The sequence below is a fragment of the Canis lupus genome, chromosome 24 (genome assembly GCF_003254725.2).
Source record: "Canis lupus dingo isolate Sandy chromosome 24, ASM325472v2, whole genome shotgun sequence".
Lineage (NCBI taxonomy): Eukaryota > Metazoa > Chordata > Mammalia > Carnivora > Canidae > Canis > Canis lupus.
In genome coordinates, this window is record NC_064266.1 from 35,409,743 (window position 1) to 35,422,719 (window position 12,977).

Consider the following 12,977-nt stretch of genomic DNA (forward strand, 5'->3'; position numbering starts at 1 on the left):
CAGCCAGGGAGAGCCTCTCCAGCCCAGGGCCCGCTGAAATCATGCAAACTAGCCAACCCTGAGCCTGCCTGCCTGGCTCCTTCTCCTTCCCTCGGAGAGGACAATAAAGCCTCTGGCCACAGACACCCTTCTCCCTCTGCCTCTGTCCCCCCAGGCGCCTCCCCGTGTCCCCCCTGTGACTTGCAGGAGGGGTGCTAGCTAGCTGTCTCCTCAACCACAGTCATTTCCTGAGCTGTTGGCCTTACTATCCCTCCCATTATCTATTAATCCACTGTACTTGAAAACAGAGGGAAAGAATTCCGGCTCGTTCAGCAAATACATTTGAACACCTACTGGCATTCCAACAGATTTATTAAAGGCACTATTCTACTGTTGCAGATTTAGCCATGAACAAAGCCCACGCAGTGCTTTCGAGACATTCTAATGCCATAAGATAAATAAGCATGTAAAATAGATGTCATGTCAGATAGTGGCAAGTGCTGGCAAGGGGGGCAGGGGGGTGGGCAGGGATGGGAGGGAGACTACGGTTTTGAGTAGAGTGGCCACGGAGGACCTCCCTGAGCTGACATTTGAGGAGGGACCTGGAGAAGACGAGGGAGGGAGCCACCCAGACAACTGGGGGAAGAGCAGGGCACGTACAGGGAACCAAAAGCGCAAAGGCCCTGAGGTCAGCCAGGATTCTGTGTCCACCTGCTGTTGGGTAGAGAAATGGATTTTAAGGGAGGAAGGTGACAGTGGTTGTCCCGGCTGGAGCCTGCTCTTCCCAGAGCCCACTGCCCTGCCCGGTACATAATCAACCATCAGTAAAGACTTGTGAAATGAAGGAAGACTTAGTGGTGGGGCTGGCTCACCTCCCTGAAGGGTCCTTGCCTCTGCTGCAGGGTCTCTGGCCCCAGCATGTGGGGCATCTCCACACACTCCTCTCCTGCAGCTGTTTCCCTTCTTAGGCCTTCATGGAAGCTCTCACATCAGCCCCCTTGCTCTGTCTCTAGCCACCGTTTCCTCCTGCCAAATCCCTCTTTGCTCCTCGTGTCAGATTTGGGAATCCTCACAGGGAAGGGGCCATCGGAGCCTTTCCAGCTGGGCCTGGACCAGGTCCCGGGTGTTTCTCCACAGTGTGGTGTGCGGGGGGCCCAGGCTCGTCCGTCACTCAGAGGCCATCTCTCTGCAAATCGACAGAAGAATCCAGAAGCAAGAGTGCTGTTTCTGAACACTCCAGACTCATTAGATGTTCTCAGAGACGGCTTCCTGAGCTGGAAGCCACTGCCAAGACCCATGAGAAGATGCACGGGGAAGAGGAGCCACCAGTGGTGTGGCCATGAATTAGGGAGTGGGACCAAGAGGGGTGTCCACACGATACGCAGGGTATCAGGGTGGCTGGTGTCCTGCTTTCAGTCTTTTACCAAAAAGGAAAATCAAAAATTATTTGAAAGGGAGCAGAAAAATTCTCATGTCATCTTTCTCCAACATTTTATTCTGAAAAACTTAAAAATTTACAGGGAACACTTTACACCTACCACCTAGATTCCACCACAGACATTTTGCTATGATCACTTTATGCTTTATCTACGTGCCTCACAGACACACTCAGCGATTTCCTCAGCATCTGGAGAGGACACTGGCCCCGGGCCGGAAGGCAGAGCTGGCGGGTTCCCTCAGAAACCAGCCCCTCAGTGGTTCCCCCCCCTTTTTTTTTCAGTGGTTCCCTTTGACAAAATAACTCTCCCCTGCTTCCCGCCAGCCACTGCTCACCGGTTAGGAAACCCAGAGAAACCCAGCTGCCAGATCACTGCTGTCTGCAGATGCTCTGAGAGGACCGGCCAGGGACAGGGCTCCATTTCACCAGGGCACCGGACTAGGGCCGCCGGTCCCAGCCCTCCATAGACCCCAGAGCTGGAAAGGCCCTTGAAGGACACAGGCCTCTTTTTGCATCTGTTTTTGGCACATGGGGAAACAGAGGCAGAAGAAGCTGTGTGCTTCCACACACAAGCCTGGCTGCATCTCCCCAGACATAAGTGCTTACGATGCTGGAAGAAGACTTGCATCCACATGTACATAGGCTGATAAATGGATTTAGGCCAAGACACAAGAATTGCTTTGTGGAATTGCATCCACAAAGATAAGAGCCTCCATCCTTCTTGTAATATTGTTCTTAGATTCCTTCCAAAGTCTTAGGAAGAGATGTTAAGACCAACTCATTTATCCAGCAAATATCTCTTGCATACATCCTTTGCCGGGCAGTATTCCAGGGCCTGGGGCTGCAGGCGTGAATAAAACAAGACACAATCCCTACTCTCAAAGAGTGGAGGAGACAGATAGTCATGTTAGAAAAATGAACACATGCAATCATCTCAGAGAAATAAATGCTAAGTAGGAAATAAGGGGGGGGGGACTTACGTCAGAGAGTGATGGGAGGGAGTGGCGGTGTAGATGGGTCATCTGGGATGGGTCATCTGGGAAGATGGAATGAGGCCACCGGGAGGAGCTGAGACTGTATTGCAAATGAATGAACATGGCTTTGAGGCTTACAAAGGGGAGGGACATGACCTGACACAGGTTCCAAGAGCGTCCCTGACTGCGTGTGGAGAGCACATTGTGGGCACGAGGGCAGACGCAGAGAGTCCACATAAGAAGCAGCGTCGTGACCAGGCGGGAGCTGATGGAGTTTGGGCCAGGGTGTGCTGTGCAGGCGCTGTGAAGCCGTCTGACTCCATCTACATTTGGGGGACTGGAGGTGGGGGTTGAAGCAAAGAGAAGAACAAGGAACCACCTATGTTTTAACCTTGAACCACCGGCTGGTTGACTGAGCTCCAGTTCTGCTCTCTTGGGAGCAACAGGCATTTACTGTAGGATCCATGGTTTGAATAAACTTTTATATTAGGATCTGGTTGTAATTTTGCTTCATTGACTCTTGATGAAAACCAACAAAATATCCCGGTATAACAAAGTGGGATGGGGGTACTCATGGGTGACTCAGTGGTTGAGTGTCTGCCTTTGGCTCAGGTCATGATCCCAGGGTCCTGGGATCGAGTTCCACATTGGGTACCCCACAGGGAGCCTGCTTCTCCCTCTGCCTGTGTCTCTGCCTCCGTCTCTGTGTGTCTCTCATGAATAAATAAAACCTTAAAAAAAAGTGATAAGAACATAGTAAACAAAAACATGGAAGCCTTAAAATATATGTACATTTTCCCCTCCATTATAAAGACGGAAAAACTGAGGCACAGAGAGGTTAAGAACCTTACTCCCCTCCGTCCTCCAGCCAGCAAGTGGTGAAGTCGAGAGTTGAACGCAGAGCTCACGTTCTTGGCCACAGCACCGCCTAACCAGGTTCCTGGCAGAGGATACTGTGTTGTTCCAATTCAAAGGATATTTTTCATTGTTCCATGTAATGTGGCTTGGAAGGTCTTTATACACCCATCTCTGCACCCTTGAGTGAGCATTTCTGAAGATGAATTCAGGGCATAGATGCAAAAGGCTGAGGGTCCCTCACGTTCTGCGACACCTGCCAGCCCCACCCAGTAGCCCTCCACTCTTCGATCTGTGCCTCAAAGACTTTCCTTCTCTGAAGGCGTGAGGGACCCTCCCCAGGGATTGAACTGGCCTTGAAAGGTGACTGAGCACCTTCCAGGAGTGGGGAATGGGCGGAGAGGAGAAGTCTTCAGAAACTCTAAATGCAGCCAGGTCATCAGTGCCGGCCCCAAACCCAACACATTATCCCATAGTCCCCTGCAGCCAACATGCAGACGAGGCTCCTGAAAAACGTACTGTCTCTCCTCTGCTCTTCTCTACGGAGGTTCTGGCATTTCTCTGAGCTGGAGATTTCTTGGCTGAGATAATCCCAGGCTTGCTTAGAGTCCCAGGGTAGAAAACAGCCATCCATCCTAACTAGGGCCAGAAGAGGGTCTCATCCTGTGTCCTGTTTGCAAGGCTGAAGTCTGGGGGCTTTATGCCATGAATGTCTTTACCTTTCCCTCTGTGAAATGGTCATGCCTCCTTAAATTGTCACTTAGAAGTATCCAAAGCTCAGAGGAACTGGTTCTATGAACTTACGGGTCAGTAAGTAGCCTAAACTGTCATCGAATTTTTAAATAAACTAGGAAAATCCGTACGTTTGGGTGATGCTCAGAGACCCTTAGGCTTCTTCTGTCACCAGGAGGTTAAAAGCAGGAGGGAAGTAAGGAAGCCAAGATCTTGTTCACACGTTGTCCTTTGGTCAGGGAGACATAGCCGCACACTGACCCGGTGTTACTGGCTTAATCCAATCCAGACAAGCCTGCGGTGAGTCTTCTCGGGTGCAGGACTCTGCTAGGCCCTGGGGGCACCCACGTGAGCATGACCTTCACTCTGCGGAGGGAACTGTCCAGCCCAGGGTCCCCAAACATCAGCCATCCCCACCTACAACCTCAGGACTTGGTGACATCAGGGAACAAAAGAGTGACTGCCAAGGTGTGGTGCTACACTGAAGCCCCCATTCCTGGGGTGTAGGGGTGTCTCTGACTAGGGGAAGCAGGAGTCCTTTAGGGGAGCAGGACAGGGACTGCTTGGGGACTCCTGGCTCAGGCCACATCTTGACTCTGCCTTGGGCAGTTGTATGACCTTAGCCAAGACTTTCTTCCTCTTAGGACTCAGACATCCTCACCATCCAGACAGTGATGAGTGTGGACCAAGGAGTCACAAAGGCCAGTTTGTCCCCGCCCCTCCACCACCACCACCACCAGCACAGTCTCGGGCTCAGTATCTAGGAGATAATAACCTGTGAAACGTCAATCACATTATGAAAAGCCTGTCCAGGTCAGAAAAGCAGTGCAAATGTACCCTGAGAATGCACCACTTTTCATAGCACAGGTAAGGGAGGCCCACCTGTGCAGGCAGGTAAGTTCCAGTTTTCTGAGAACACACTCCAAAGTCTGAGCCCACAGTTAACAAAGGGCTACTCGGCATCCACTGGTCATGTCCAGAGTGAGGGATGCAGGTGCATCCTGGATCTGGGTCTGCTCTTCTCAGGACTGCCTCCACTCAGGGGAGGAGAACGATGACAAGGAGCCACAGTTTACTCTCTGGAGGCAGGAGTAAGAGAGAGAAAACATAATTTCCTAGCATGTGCATATCCCAGGACTTTCTCAGGATATCACTATACCTGGCATCTAGAAGGTTCAGATGTCTTGGAGCAGGTCATGAGCCTTTTAGAGGGATGCCTTCCTCATAGTTGAGGAGCTTCAGCAGCTTAAAGAGAAAAGGCTTTCTGGTCTGGCTTACTGTGCTTTGATGGCCTCTTTCTGGAGGAATTGACACATTACTTTTTGAATTCTTTTCCCTTTGCATCCTCATCAGTCTGAATTTTTTATCACAAGGGACAGAAATCTAATACAAGTCAGATTATGCAAACAAAAAAAAGTTTTTCTCATTAAAATTAAAAGTTCAAATTTAGCTAGCTTCAGGTGTGGTTGGATCCAGGAGCTCAAACTGTATCTCCTGAATCCCCATCTCTCTGATCTCACCTTTCCTCTTCATGACTTCATTCTTAGACCAGCTCTCTGTGTGGTGGCACCTGTACAGCAAGCCATCCCATAGGAATGATGGTTACAGGGACACCTGGGTGGCTCAGCCATTGAGCATCTGCCTTCGGCTCAGGTCATGATCCCGGGGTCCTGGGATCAAGTCCCACATCAGGCTCCCCACAGGGAGCCTACTTCTCCCTCTACCTGTGTCTCTGCCTCTCTCTGTGTTTCTCATGAATAAATAAATAAAATCTTTTTTAAAAATGATGGTTACACTTTCCCATTATGGCAGGAAAAGCCGCAAAATTGAGTTTCACGGGGCTGGGCTTTGTCGTTGAATGAATCAGGAAGACAGAGTCAAGATACGTCCTGTGAGCTATGCAATTTTTCTTTCCATTCCTCCCCCAGTGATCTTAGTTATGTGAATAATAGGATTGTGATTTTAAAAATTCAAAGAAGGCAAAGTGAAGTAGCCCTCATTCCCCACCCACTTTTCCAATGTGTCACCATGGGCCAGGCTCATTTTCAATGTGATGTGTGTTATCCTCTAAAAACACAGAGAGAGAATAACCAAGAGGGAGGCAGAGAGCAACAGGAGCCTCTCTTCAAAGTGGGACCAGGAAGGCCTCTCTGAGGAGGTGCCAACTGCAGAGAACGAAATCAGAAAATGAGCCATACAGACGCCTGAGGGAAGGGCAGTCCTGGCAGAGGCACCCAGGAGTGCAAAGGCCCTGAGGCTGGAGCTTTTTAAATGTGTCTGAAGAACAGGAGGACCCTGTGGCTGGAGCGGAGTGCCTGAGGTGAGGGAGTGGTAGGAGCTGGGATCAAAGGCAGGATGAGGGATCGCATCATGTAAGGCCTTCTAGGCCGCAGTGAAGACTTGCTTCCATTCAGAGCAAGAGTGGAAGTCATCAGAAGAGTTTTGAATAATGAAATATGATGATCTGATTTAATGTATTGGAAAGACCACTCTTCCTGCTGAATGGAGAGCACAGAGCAGGGGCCAGGGGGAAAGGAAGACGGGTTAGGGGGCTCGTACAACAGTCCAGGCGAGGGACGGCCGCACTTAGACACACAGCTGGGCGTCCAAGGCCTGGGTTAATGGACTCCAGCTTCATTTTTCTCACCGTCCAACCTCCCCCACCCCTATTTTTCCAGAGAGTTCCTTCCATCACATAATCTATTTCTCTCTAGTTGAAAGACATCACACATGATTTATCTATCAGGCACAGTGCATCTGTGTCACCTAAGTCGGGGCCACAGGAAGTGGTCTGGAAGGGTCTTCATCTGCTACCCAGGTGAAGCAAGTCTCTTGGATAGAAGTCTCTGGACTTAAGCATCGGGTCTTAGCCACCAAAATATGTAGCAAATGCCAAGTCCCAATAAGTGGTGGTTGTTTGGACCCAGCCCTTTCGCCTATTGAGTTAATTCAGCATTTCAAAAAGTGGGTGGGTGACCTGTGGTGACACTAGAGAACCCAAGATAATTTTACATGCCATGCCCATAAACATTATTTCTTTTTAAGGCATGTATTTCTTATAATGTATATTCGGAAACCATAGAAAGTATGGAGATGAGCTCCATGATTTCACAGCCACGACTGAATGGATGAGACTTAATTCAAACAAGTGGGTCCATTTAAAGAAACCCATTAAAGAGTAGCACAGGCGGTGCAGGGAGGCGGCCCCAGCAGCAGTCGTGAGAGGCTATGTGATGGGCGCCACTTGGGACACGCTGGGGCGGTTTGGTTTGAAGTCTAAGTCCCATCACAGGGGTGGCAAGGGGTCCTCCCAGCCCATCAGAGTGACAGAGAAAGGTGTCAGGGTGACCTCACCGCCAGCCCGGCATGGTGGGAACATTTCATAATGGAAAGAAATTGGGTCTGTTTTTGTTTCCCCACATTACAGGCTACTGTTGGAGAAAACAAGTTTTGGTTGGCTGGCTTGGATTCACTAAAACATTTAAAACTGGCTTCTTCTGCCCTTCGTGACGTGCCTCCCACCCAAGCTGTCTGCCCGCATCGTGGCTGGGCTGCAGAAGGAGTTTAGATCATATGTTTTTGTATAAAAGACACTGATTTACAGAGCGCCTCTTCATTATGGCTGTTTTAATGAAGCAGGTTACTGTCCCCAAGAGGAGGCTTAACATATAGTGCTATTTGTGTGTAGATGCTGCTGTCATTTAAAAGGATTGTTAAAATTGTACTTTAATAGCAAGATGACATAAATCTTTGACTGGCTTATTTGGGCAGGGATGAGTGCATCTAACAAATATTCGAGAGCTCACAGGCAAAAGCACCCAACAGCTAATTGCCTCTGAAATTAGTAGGATGGAAACATAAGCACTCGAGACCCTGGTTTTTATGCCCGTTAAAAATAAGAAACAGTTCTGCAGGCTGCTTGCTTTTTTGCTAACACAGCATTTGGAGCTGCTGACTGCAGCAAGTGAATTATTCACCAGGTGGAAGCTTCCCCTGCATTCGGAGAGAAGGGTCTGACAGGCCTATGGGCAGCCGGCTTTTGCTCCTTTTTGCTCGTAAGGGGGTCTCTGGAGACCCAGAGAGGAGGAGGAGCTCTCCTACCACTGCTCCATCATGGTTTGTGAAGCGCAGGCAAAGGGTCGATTCTTCCCCGAGGGCCCTGGATTCATGGGTTCAAGAAATATTTATTGAGCACCTGTCTGCTGTATAGCAAACACCGTCCTTGATAAAGTCACTAAGGGGCTTTCAGTGGGGAGAGAACGGGACCCAATGCCCCCCTGGCTGAAGGGTGGTCCCTGGGAGGCAGAGGGGTTGGAGGAGGATGGACATGGGGAGGGGGGTCTGGTGGTCGTGGCGATGGACCCCTCCTCCGAGAAGGTGACACCTAGCTGGCTTTTCCTGAGCCCTGCCCCTTCGGCAGGTGAGGCGTGGTTGGAAGCCATCCTTCCCTATGAATCACCTCATTTAACCAGCACAACCCAAGAGGTGCAGAGCATTACTGATCCCATTTTAGTTTAAGGAAACTAAGTCAGTCACACAGAGGGCAAGTCCTTTAATGCAGTGAGTAAAGGGCGCCGGTGAAATCCAAACCACAGTTCGTCACACTTTGCAGTCCCTGTTTTGATGGCTCTGCGTCTTGTTTCTGCTCCAAGGAGCTGCAGCGGCTAAAAACCAGATACTGAGCCCTAACATTCAATTCTCAGGATGCTGGCAGCTTCGGCGGTCCTCAATGGCAGTGAGGAGACAGGAGCTGGTTGCTAAGCAACCTACTTGTTGTCCATCCTGAGCCAGGCTGGGTCACTGGGTGGCTGGGTCGGTGAAGCCCAGGTTACCATGTGATCCAGCCCTGACCCACCGGAGCACCCCGTTCTCCTGGCTGCGCTGATTGGCTCTGGTTGTGATCCAAGTTGCTGTGGATGCAGTTGGGCCTGAGACTTTTGGGTGATGCTGCAAGAGTTGCCTCCATCTGCCAAGTGGCTGAGCTAGGAGGCTATTAGTCCAGAGCTGCTGGGGGGCAAGGGGGTGTCGTCCCTGCTGCCCCCAGGGGAAGGTCTGCCTTAGAGCAAAGCCGCTATGGAGGTAAAAAGAGTCCAGGCTACATTCTCAGCATCGGGATAAACCTAAGCTTTCTGTGAGCCAAGGAATTCCCTTTGTACCTAAGCCAGTTTGAGTTGGTTTTTCTATCATTTTTGTAACCAAAAGCATCGTGGCAGATACTGTACGGTAAGGGTTCGTGCCCCCGTTTGACAGGTGATAAAGCTGAGACTCCAAGCAGAAGACAAGAAAAAGGAATAGTCACTTACTACGTACTGTCCCCGTTGCTTTTTTTTTTTTTAAACTTATTTTTATTTATTTATGATAGACATAGAGAGAGAGAGAGGCAGAGACACAGGCAGAGGGAGAAGCAGGCTCCATGCACCGGGAGCCCGACGTGGGACTTGATCCCGGGTCTCCAGGATCGCGCCCTGGACCAAAGGCAGACGCCAAACCGCTGCGCCACCCAGGGATCCCCCCGTTGCTTTTTTAAACGTGATCAAGCTGGGTTGCAAGCCCTGATGTGACACCAACTCACTGTGAGATATTGCAAATCACATTGTTCCAAGCCTCAGTTTACCCATCTAGGCAGTGGCTGAGCTGGCCTATATCACCTGTTCCCACGGATGTTCCTTGTGGCATTAGTAAAGCTCCACTACAGAGAGTTTCCATAGTCAATGGGCTCAGGAAAAGTTGCACCCACTAGCTTTTTCTTTGGAACCTTAGCATGTTAAATGTTCTGGAAAGCTCGGCAGCCAAGACATATGTGTGTTTAACCCAGCATTTTCAGGATGTGTAAGTTTGGTTTGGAATTCGTCAGAGATGTTTAAAACACGAACAGAAAGAGAGAAAGAAAAAGATATCCAATAAGTAAAATCCTGTTCTGACATGTCAAAAACTGGCGTGAGGACTGAAAATTTAATTCACTTTGGAAGAGCTCGTTTTGAGTCTCTCAGAGGCTGAATAAGTGCGAGGTCAGCCGAGCTGCAGCATGTGGACCACAGGTTAGATAAAAAGAACTCTCCAACACTGCAAGGTGTCCACCTAGACATGGGATAAGCTCTTGATAGGGAGATGTCCCTCTGTGATAATCCGAGGACTAGATGACCTCCCCTTGAAATAGAAGGCAGAAAGCAAATTTAGAAATTTCTCTGGGGGCACCTGGGTGGCTCAGTGGTTGAACATCTGCCTTTGGATCTCAGGGCAGGATCCCTGGGTCCTGGGATCGAGTCCCACAACAGGTTTCCTGCAGGGAGTCTGCTTCTCCCTCTGCCTGTGTCTCTGCCTCACTTTCTTTGTCTCTCATGAATAAATAGATAAAATCTTAAAAAAAAAAAAAAAGAAATTTCTTGTTCTGACAACATAATGTGGAGCACAAAGGAGTGACTAAAGAAACCCATTGATAGAGATTCCTGCATTTCTATCCATTCGAGTGATCCAGGGTTTCTCTGTATCACTTCCAGAGTGATGAACCCCAGACTGGGGCGGGGCCGGGGGGGCGGCAGTGCCCCCAGGAGCAACACTCTCCTTGGACCCTGGTTCTGCTCCAGCGCGTAGGACCTTCACCATGTTGAACTTTCCACTGCTGGCTGACCTCCGGTGGTGTCTCCAGACAGACCTCACACCAGCAACCCTCACAGCCTCTGTCCCAGGCTGGGTCTCAGCAAATTGGCAGGTCTCAAGAGAGAGATGGAGGAGGGGGGTGTCGATAAGGAGACCCCAGGTGGTAAGGGCCCCGAGATTGGCATCAGACGGAAGCTGTGCCCAGGCCTGCAGACTTGAGGGTGAAAGTTCCTGTGGCCCCAGGGCAAGCTGTGTTGTACCAGAGGGTCACCTGCCAAGAGCAATGGCTTCAGAAGAGAAACTCAGCCATTGCCAACCTCTGTGTTGCAAGGCTTTTGCCAAATGGTGGGGGGGTTGGGAGGGTGGGGGGGTTGTGAACAGAAGCTTTAAAATTTAATTTTCTTTTCTCTTCCTGTTACTGTTGTATATGGTCAGCCTGAGGAATCTTTGCTTTTCCCAAGGTCTCAGAGATTTTTCACCCCTGTTTTCTTCTAGAAGTTTTAGAGTTTTCGATTTTATGTTTATGGGTATGATTCATTTGAAGTTAATGTTTATGTGGTATCAGTTAGGGGGTGAAGTTCATTTTCTCCCCATATAAATATTCATTTACTCCTAAACCATTTGTCAAAAAGACTTTTCTTTTCTTCACTGAGTTACCTGGACACCTCTGTTGAACATCAGTGGAATATATACGAGCAATGTATTTTTAGTGTCTCTCTTCTGTTTCACCGATCTGTATATTTTTCCTTAAGCCACGAGCGCCCTATTTTGACTTCTATAGCTTTGTAGTAATCTTGAAATCAGAGAGTACAAGTCCTCCAACTATGTTATTTAAAATTTTATTGACTATTCTAGATGCTTTGTATTTTCATGTAAATCCTATAATCAGCTCATCAATTTCTAAAACTGCCTGCTGGAATTCTGGTTGGGACTGCATTTAATCTATAGATCAGTTTGGGGAGAATTACCATCTTAATGATAATATTGAGTCTTTTTTAAAGTTGTTTTTTTTTTTCCTATTGACTTAAGTAATCTCTACACCCAACATGGGTCTTGAACTCATGACCCCAAGATCCAGAGTCACATGCTCTCCCAGATGAGCCAGCCAGGTACCCCAAATATTGAGTCTTTTATCCCAGGAAACCGGTGTAACTTTTCATTTATTTCAGTGTTTAATTTCTATCAGCAATGTTTTGTAGTTTGTAGAATACAAATCCTCTACATGTTTGGTTAAGTGCATCCCTAAGTACTGTGAGGGTTTTTTTTTATGCTATTGTAAATGGCATTTTAAAATTTCATTTCCCAATTGTTCGTTGCTAGTATACAGAATTTAAATTGATGTTTTCTATTGATCTTCTAGCCTGCAATCTTTCTAACTCACTTATTACTCCTTATCAGTTGTTTTGTTGATTCTTTAAGACAAATTTTTCTTTTATCCAACCTTGGTCCCCTCCCTAGAATTAACACTGTTGAGTACATCTTTCTAGATCTTTTTTCATATATTTTCCCCACATACACATGAGCCCATGAAAAAGGCGTAATATTGGCTCTTATTTCATGCAACGTTATCAAATTGTGCTGTCATCATGCAACTTGCTTTCATTCTTCAACTTGTTTTCACTCAACACCATCTCTTGAAGATTCCTCCAAGACAGTAATAAAGACCCACACATTTTGTTCAATCACTGTACAGTGTACTCTAGTTAGGAGAAAATGACATATCATGGGACACATACACTTGACATTTTCAAGGATGACAACGTCCTTCTGCCTGGGCTCCTGGTGAAATGAAGACCTGTAGGTGCCCTGTTGAGTCTAAGAGAGAGGAGATGAAGGACTTGGGGAGAGGAGGGATGTGAGTGTGCTTGCACACCCCTTTGGGGACGAGGTGTGGATTTGCACCTGGGCGTGATGGAAGGGGATTGCAGGGCCCCCTACAGCTCTAAGGGAAGCAGACGTCCTCCTGGCAGCCTCCACCCTCTTCCTCCCACACTCCTCCCTCCTTCCCCCATCCCCCCCTTCCCACAGCTCTCCTCCCCCTGCTGGGTCCTTGCAGGTCCCCACAGTCAGGGAGGAGGAAAGCCACCTGATGGATGAGTCTGCATTAGGTGTTGCTCATTTGTGTTTCCCAAGCTGGGGGATGCAGCGCTGGTGGGGGCGTCAGCAGCCCCTGGGAACATTCGGGATGGACAGAAGGGCTTCCTGGGGTTGCTCCTACTTCACAGGTTGCTTTTCAGGGTGCATAGATGAGGCTTGCCCTCTGGAGACAGTGCTGCCGTCCCGGAGAGAGGCCTCACACATGAGCCAGGGCCTCCTGCAAACTTTGCGGGTGTTTCACATGGAAAACATCGGTGACCCCGCTCCCTCAGGAGCTGCGTGTGAGGCCCTGCACTGAAAACCCT